Raw genomic sequence first — 8,511 nt, 5'->3', positions numbered from 1 at the left:
GGAGAGACTGTTGGACTTAGTTTCTCCCTCGTTGGTTGAACAGGAACGGGAGAAACTAAGCCGTCAGCTACTGTAGGGTTTGAAGAGGCAGAGGTGATGGGTGATACCGCATTGTATACCTCTGACACCACAACGTCGACAATCGACAGAGGATCAACCTCTGCCGGAGGCGGTGATTGCTTGACAGCGGCACCCAATCGGATGTAGTCAAGTAAGACTTCCTTGGAGGGCGAACCCTCGAGCCCCAAGGAAGAACAAAGCTGAAAAAGAGGGATTAGTGATAAATCCTCCCCCAGGGGGGGAGGTGGAGCTGCTTCGCTAGGGGAAGCAACGCCATCTCTCGAACCCCGAGTTTGGAAAACACTACAACGGTCTACACTACCACTCGACAGTCTCTCGAAATAGATCGACCGAGTGGGAGCTTCGGAGGAGGTTTGAGCAACGGAAGAAGAGGCCTTAGGATTTTCTCCTTTAAAAGAAACCTACGAAGGAGAAATTATCCCGTCTGGACTTCTTCCGTCGCCGCGAAAACCACTCCCACTGGAAGGTAGACCACTCCCTGCACTCACTACACTTATTATCGCTATCACACCGTTGACCTCTACAGTAGGGGCAAAGGGCGTGAGGGTCTGTCTCGACCGCCGACATGAATGTTCCACAGGGGCGGTCGGGTAATCCAGGGCAGGTGTGCATAATAGCAGAGGCCAACTTCACCCACAACTGTCAAAAAGAGAAAGCAAAAAAGCATTAATGGCTGCCAATGAGCGGCGAGGATGATAGCGGACGCGTCCGACTACCATCCGAGCTGAGAGCAAAGTGAGTTCAAGCACAGGTGTATGTGAGGGGGGGGTTAGCAAGCTACCCTCCCCTACCCCCATTAACTAGCGGTGTGGGTAGTAAACTCTCGTTAAATTTTAATTGCTCGTCATTTCAGCCACGCCGAAAGTAATACCCCTATTAAATAGCATGGTTTGTAATCCAGTTACGGAACAAACACAAATTATCATTATTACTTGCTAGCAATATGCTGTACGGTAGGGCCGGATTTAGGCATGTGGAGGCCCCTGGGAAATCTGTGTGTGGAGGCCCACCCTGCTTGAGGCGGGTGGCGAGCGAAGCAAGCCTCACCGGGGGGCGCTGTAAGCTCCACCAGGAAATCATCATTGCCGGTCCTGCCAGTAATGAATTTTGGTCATCTTAATCACGTGTGCAAAATGACCTCTCCTGACTCTGTACACTCGAGTATAAAAAGATTATGAAAAGCATTTTCAAATAAATAGCATATGTTTTATTACCATAAATCTAAATATATGTTAGTTTGCCTTCACTTATCAGGACTCTTCACACCTGACTGTACAAACTGACCATTTTTCGAAGGTCATTAGGAAGCATGACCCATACTCAGTGCCGCCAATCTAAAAATCAAAACCAAATTTTCTTCATAGAATAGAAAAACTATAGCGGTATCGGTATTTAAAGACCAGACACTTTACGAGACTTGGCCCTTGCAAATTTGGTGATCAATATGTCAAAGTCAATGTCTCTGAGGATGTCATACTCAATGCTCATCAAAGCCAGGTGACTGAGTCGATCATGATGCATTGTAGTACGAAGTCTGTTTTTGATATACTTCATTTTGCTGAATGAACGTTCTCCAGAGCAATTTGTGACCATAAGCACCAAGTACATCCGTAGCATTATCTCAACATTAGGAAAAGTATCTGCAACTTTCTTGTCTAGCAGCAATTTGTAAAGGAAATGTTCCTTCCCAAAGCTATCAGTCTTAACATGACAAATTCGTAGGTAATTTGTATTTTTTTAACTATACAAACCTTAGCTATTTAATATGGGTAATTACTTTCGGCGTAGCTGAAATGACGAGCCATTAGAATTTTAACGAGGGTTTACTACCCCACCGCTAGTTACAGGGGTAGGGAGGGTAGCTTGCTACACCCGCCCCCCCCCTCACACACACCTGTGCTTAAGCTCACTTTGCTTAGAGGTAGGACTTCACGGGGGAGAGGGCTGGCGGGCAAGTTTGATTAAATAGCTAAGGTTTGTATAGTTAGGAAAAATGACAAATTCATAGATAATTTGTATTTTTCCTAACTATACAAACCTTAGCTATTTACATGGGGTAATTACTTCGGCGTAGCTGAATGACAAGCCATAAAGTTTTAACGAGGGTTTCCTACCCCACCGCTAGTTAGGGGCGGGGTAGGGAGGGGTAGCTAGCTACCCCTCCCCCCTCACACACACTGGTGAATAGCTCACTTTACTTAGAGGTAGGACTTATCTTGGGGGACAGGGCTGGCGGGCACATAACTGTAAATAGCTAAGGTTTGTATAGTTAGGAAAAATACAAATTATCTACGAATTTGTCATTTGTTCCGTAACTGAAATACAAACCACGCTATTTACATGGGGTGACTTAACCCTTAGGAAGGGAGGTAAGTCCCCTGCCATACTGGCTTTGGCTTGCCCGGGGGCCCCGAACCCGAGTTTATTAAAAAACTCAAGGGTCGAGGGGCCCCTGCTCCTCGCAGGCAGTTGTGAGACTGCTGCGGACTACGTAAGTTGTGTGTGAAGGTAAGCAGTGACTCGTCCTAGGAAGTTGACCTGGAATTCTTCAGATGGAAATCTAGGCTAGGACTCTCCCAATACCACCTCGTCAGGGTATGGGGACATGACAGTATTACAACTTAATACTAGGAACACAAGGGAGCATGGTTTACCTGCAGAGGTTTGAGGTCAGCTGTGCAAAGGACCCAGGATGCTGTTTCTCTCCAAGGGAGGAGAGGATGAAGAAAAGAAAAGGGCCAGACAGATCTTTTCATTCACACAGACTAAAACTGGGTAACAATGCCCTCAACCTTCTGCTACCTGTCCAATAAGGAGCCTGAGATTAGACCAGCTGTTGTGCAGCCACCACAGGACCAATAGAGAACGTATCGAGCCTCCTGTGTGTCACGTCTTGCAGGTAGTGGGCCGTGAAGGTGGTCTGACGCTTCCACACCCCAGCTTGCAGGACCTGCGTCACCGAAAAGTTCTTCTTAAAGGCCAGGGACGTAGCCACGCCCCTGATGTCATGCGCCCTAGGGCGACGTGACAGAGGAGGGTCAGGATTCAAGGCCAGGTGGATTACTTTGCGAATCCAAGCTGAGATGGTATTCCTGGTGACCCTCCTCTTCGTTTCCCCGGTGCTCACGAACAAAGCTCGCACCTGGGGGCGGACTGCAGCTGTTCTTTTAAGATACAACCTCAGACTCCTGACTGGGCACAGTAGGAGATGGTCTGGGTCATCTGTTACAGAACGGAGACTCGAAACCTGGAAAGAGTTAAACCTTGGGTCCGGCACTCCCGGGTTCTGAATCTTGGCAACAAACTCAGGGACGAAGCTGAACCTTACCTCCCCCCATCCCCTTGAATGGGTGACGTCGTAGGAGAGACCATGAAGTTCGCTGACTCGCTTGGCCGAGGCCAAAGCTAGCAGGAACACCGTCTTCCAGGTAAGGTGGCGATCAGAAGCCTGGCGTAGTGGTTCGTAGGGAGGTCTCTTAAGAGACCTGAGAACTCGAACCACGTTCCAAGGAGGAGCAGGTAAGCTCGTAACTCCGTATGAGAAGAGACAGTTCCAGCGAGGAGGAAATGTCCATTCCTTTGAGCCTGAAGGCAAGACTTAAGGTTGAGCGATAGCCTTTCACTGCCGAGACTGAAAGGCGCATTTCTACCCGCAGATGAACGAGGAACTCCGCTATTGCTGGTAAAGTGGCATCGAGGGGAGAGATACCCCTTCCACGGCACCAACCACAGAAAACTCGCCACTTCGCCTGGTAGACTCCTGCGGATGACCTGCGTAGGTGGCCAGACATCCTTTCCGCAACTTGTTGCGAAAATACTCTCTCTGTGAGGAGATGCTGGATAGTCTCCAGGCGTAAAGCCGAAGCGAAGCTACGGCTTTGTGGTAGATGTTGGAGTGTGGTTGTTTGAGTAGCTCGCGACATGGAGGGAGCTCCCTCGGGATCTCCGTGAGGAGCTGCAGAAGGTCCGGGAACCACTCTGCATGATGCCATAGCGGAGCTATCAGGGTCATCGAGAGATTGACCGATGTTCTGGTCTTGTTGAGTACCCTCCTCATCAGACAGAACGGGGGAAAGGCGTACACATCAACGTTGTCCCACCGTTGTTGGAAGGCATCTTGCCAGAGAGCCTTGGGGTCCGGGACTGGGGAGCAGTACAGCGGGAGCTTGGTGTTCAGTGCCGTAGCAAACAGATCCACTGTCGGGGAACCCCACAAAGTCAGGACTTTGTTGGCTATCTGAGGATCCAAAGACCACTCGGTACTCACTATCTGCGTCACTCTGCTCAGACTGTCGGCGAGCACATTCCTCTTGCCTGGAATGAAGCGAGCCGCTAGTGAAATTGAGTGGACTTCGGACCATCTCAGGATCTCTACTGCAAGATGGGATAGCTGTTCCGAAAAGGTACCTCCCTGCTTGTTGATATAAGCCACGACCGTGGTGTTGTCGCTCATCACCACCACCGAGTGGCCCGCCAGGACTTGGTGGAACTTCTGAAGAGCCAGGAATACGGCCTTCATTTCTAGGAGGTTTATGTGAAGGTACTTTTTTGATTCTGACCACAGGCCTGAGGTCCTGTGGTTCAGAACGTGGGCCCCCCACCCTTTGTTTGATGCGTCCGAAAACAGCATCAAATCCGGGGAAGGGACGAAAAGATCCACTCCCTTTCGTAGGTTCTCGTCTGCCACCCACCAACTGAGGTCCGCTCATTCCGCAGATCCCATGGGGATCGGGATGTCCGGGGAGTCGAGTCCTTGACTCCACCGAGACTTGAGTTGCCACTGGAGGGATCTCATCCTGAGGCGGCTGTTGGGAACGAGACGGGTCAGGGAGGAGAGGTGACCGAGGAGACGAAGCCACGATTGGGCTGGGAGTTCCTCTTGATTGAGGAAAGGTTTCGCAACCTTCCTCAGCCTTACCATCCTTTTGTCTGATGGGAAGGCTTTGTGGAGATTGGTGTCTATGACCATGCCTAGATATACCAGTTTCTGAGAGGGCTGCAGAGAGGACTTCTCGAGATTTACCACGATCCCCAGATCTTGGCAAACTTCGAGGAGCCTGTCTCGGTGGCGAAGAAGGGTCGCCTCCGAGTCTGCCAGGATCAGCCAGTCGTCCAGATAACGAAGGAGACGGATGCCAATCCTGTGAGCCCATGAAGAGATGATGGTGAAGACTCTGGTGAACACCTGAGAAGCTGTGAAGAGACCGAAACACAGCACCTTGAACTGGTAGATCTTGTTGTCTAGGCAAAATCTCAGGTACTTCCTTGAAGACGGATGGATTGGGATCTGGAAGTACGCGTCCTTCAGGTCCAGTGTGCACGTAAAGTCTCGCGGTCTCACTGCAAGCCTGACTGTGTCTGCCGTCTCCATGCAGAACGGAGTCTGCTTGACAAACCCGTTCAGGGTCGAGAGGTCGATGACTGGTCTCCAGCCTCCAGACGCCTTTCTCACAAGAAAGAGTCGACTGTAGAAGCCTGGGGACCCGTCTACGACCTCCTGGAGAGCGCCCTTCTCCAACATGGTCTGGACTTCAGCCCGGAGGGCCTGCCCTTTTGCCGATCCCATGGCAAAAGAGCTCAACGACACTGGGTTCACTGTCAGGGGAGGTAGAGAGGCTGTGAACGGGACGTGATACCCTAGAGAGATCATGGAGATCGTCCAGGCATCTGCCCCGAGTTGCTGCCACCTTGTCGCACAACTCTGAAGGCATCCTCCCACTGGTGGACATGCAGGGGGATTGCCAACCCTAGCGCTTCCGGCCTCGGCTGGTACATCTAGGGTTTTTGCCTCCCCTGGAGGACTTCTTGCCCCTTCTGCTCTTGGCAGGAAAGGGCTTAGACACCTTGGGCTTCGCTGCGGTGGTCGTCTTCCTTGTGTCCTTAGCAGGACGGGGCTGCTGGACTGCTGGAGGCTTGTAGGGCCTCGATGTCAGGGCCCTATGGATGAGGGAATCCTGGTTGGATTTCCTTCACCTCTCGGCAGTGACCTCCACGTCCTTAGGCTCAAACAGGCTCTTACCGAGAACGGAAGAGTGTCTGAGCCTGCTAGACTCCGCACTGAGTACCTTATGATGGAACCTCTCGGCCACAGCGTCCCGACACTTGAGGATCGTGTTGGCCCACAAGCTCGAGACTTGGTGGAACAGAAACTCAATGGTCCGTGTGCCCGAGAGAAGAAAGGTTTCCAGCGCTTTCCTGGTGCTTTCTTTGGAGAGGTCCTCGGACCGCACCAGGATGCCCAGAGACCCCAGCCAGATGTCGAGCCATGAAGTCGCCTGCATCGCGCACTTGATGACCTTCTCCTGGCTCAGGATCTCAGTGGCTGAGAAGGACACATGCCGGTTGGAGAGTCTCTCAAGAGGGACTCCCCCTGTGAGTTCTTCCACGGAGTGATGCAAGGGAAGACTCAGAGAAGACTCCTCGTGGATCTCGAAGTACCTCCTCTGATGGACTCGAGGAGGAGGGAGGAGCTTATTACCGGCACTCGATCTGCTGGAGGAGGCAAGCTCAGCGAGCTGGCACTCGACCTTGTCCCTGGCACTCTTCATCCCTTGGGACCAGGGCAAAGCTGCACTGGCCATAGAGGGTTTCTGAGTGCCGTAGACGCGGTCCAGGACCGTGTCCTTCCCATCACGAGGTGGGACCTCAGGGTCTGGGATCCCATTAAGGTTCCTCATGAGGGTCAGGACTTGCCAGAACACGTGTTCTGACTCCTGGTGCTCTCCTCCCGAAGGACTTGCAGCGAAGTCTCCCGTCCCCAGTGGCTCTTCCTGGGGGGACACGTGGACATCCTCGACGGCTCTAGACGGTTCCTGCCTGATCCTAGCTGACGATTTGGGAATCGTCTTAGAGTCCTTAGGCTCCCTCCTGGGCGGGATGTAGGACTCGAGAAGCGAAGGAGGCAGGTCCTTCTCCACCTCTGGACGAGAAGACCTCTCGGGAAGAGGAGGAACCTCCCCCATTGGTGCGATGGGGGAGTATTCCTGCTCGTCCGACTCTCCTGAGGAGGGGGAATCCTCCTCCGCAGGGGAGGGCGAGAAGGTCTGAGGGGGAGTAGGAGCCTTGCGTAAGGATCTGCGCGGGGACAGAATAGGCCTCGGAGGAGGATCCACGGGAGAGACTCCTCTCTTCCTCTTCAGGGGGGAGGAAGCTGCCGCTGGTTCGTGACCCGAATCAGAGAAGGCTGGCTTAATCGCCAGCACAAGAGCTCTGACTAGGGTGCCGAACCAGGGCTGCTGTCTGACAGTCGCGCTGTCGGACACTCCCTCTGGAGGGAAAGGGATCAAGGGATCCCTAGGAGGAGTCAACAAATGAGGGTTAGCCTGCAGGGCTGAAAGAGAAGAAGAATCCCTAGACCTGTCCGGGGAGCGCTCCCCCTCTGGCGAGCGCGCTGGTCTGCACTTGTGGGGAGGGGAGCGCGACGAGGAAGGGTTCGCCTGGCGGCGATCGCGCTGGGGCTCGTGCATCGGGCCCTGGTCAGGGTCGCGCGTGGATGGATGGCGCGATACTGGAAACTCGCGCGCGCACGCACCTGCGTGGGCGGGGGCGGGCGCGCAGGTGGGTGTTCAGGAGCGATAGCGCGGTGGCGACAGCGGGGGCGCACAGCAGCTGGAGCGGGAACATGGCCGCGAGAGCGCGTAGGCGATGACGTAGGCGTGCGGCAATCAGGAGCTGAAGCAGGAGGAGGCCGAACGCGCGGGCGCGCAGCGACCTGGCGCGGCCCCAAAGGGCGCGAGATAACGGGGGCGGGTGAGCGCGTGTCCGGAAGAACCGGCTGAGGGCGCGTTAGCGCTGGAGCAGGGTCGCGAGCGACCTGGGGGCGAGAAGGTTGGCGCTGGTCCGATAAGACCGGCACACTCGCCTGTGGGTGCGCTGGCGATCGTGGGCGCGCATAGCGCGCATCAGGATGCGGTCGCACCGGAGTGCGCTGTTGCGGAGGCCGCGCGGGGCGAGCCGCGTGAGGGCGCTCTGGAGTTCGTTGGGCAACCTTAGTTGTCTTAAATACAGGAACGGGGCGCGTAGCAGGAACAGGACGCGATACTGGAGCGTCGTGCGCGATCGTATCAGTAGCAAGCTCGTGCGGTCTAGAGGGAGAGCCCAGAGGCGGCCGTGAGCGCCCGTGCGCTAACTTGGGAGCCTCTTGGGCGACGCGCTGAGCTGTAGCGACGCGTGGTCGCGTTGGTGAGCACGTGGGTGCTGGTGCTGGAACTGCGTGCAGAAGCGTATTGCGCATCTCCCTAGGTGGGCGCAATGGGTTTAAAGCAACATGCAGGCGCGTTGGTGTGCGCGTGAGCGCTGGTACTGGAACTGCGCGTGGGCGCGTGTCGCGCTTTTCCCCCGAGGGGCGCGACGAGTCCGCAGGAACCTGTGGACGCCTGTGCGCCAACTCAGGAACCTCCTGGACTGCGCGCGATGAAACAGGAACTGTGG

General features: G+C 54.4%; 1 pseudogene; it reads right to left on the bottom strand.

Moving 5' to 3' along the window:
- Nucleotides 1-1,462: 1,462 nt before the first annotated feature.
- Nucleotides 1,463-8,511, bottom strand: part of LOC137640603 (uncharacterized) — a 56,550-nt pseudogene continuing 49,501 nt past the window's right edge.

The sequence above is a fragment of the Palaemon carinicauda genome, chromosome 5 (assembly GCF_036898095.1).
Source record: "Palaemon carinicauda isolate YSFRI2023 chromosome 5, ASM3689809v2, whole genome shotgun sequence".
Taxonomy (NCBI): domain Eukaryota; kingdom Metazoa; phylum Arthropoda; class Malacostraca; order Decapoda; family Palaemonidae; genus Palaemon; species Palaemon carinicauda.
Note: the sequence above shows the minus strand (reverse complement) of the source record. Positions and strands in the feature narration are given on the sequence as shown.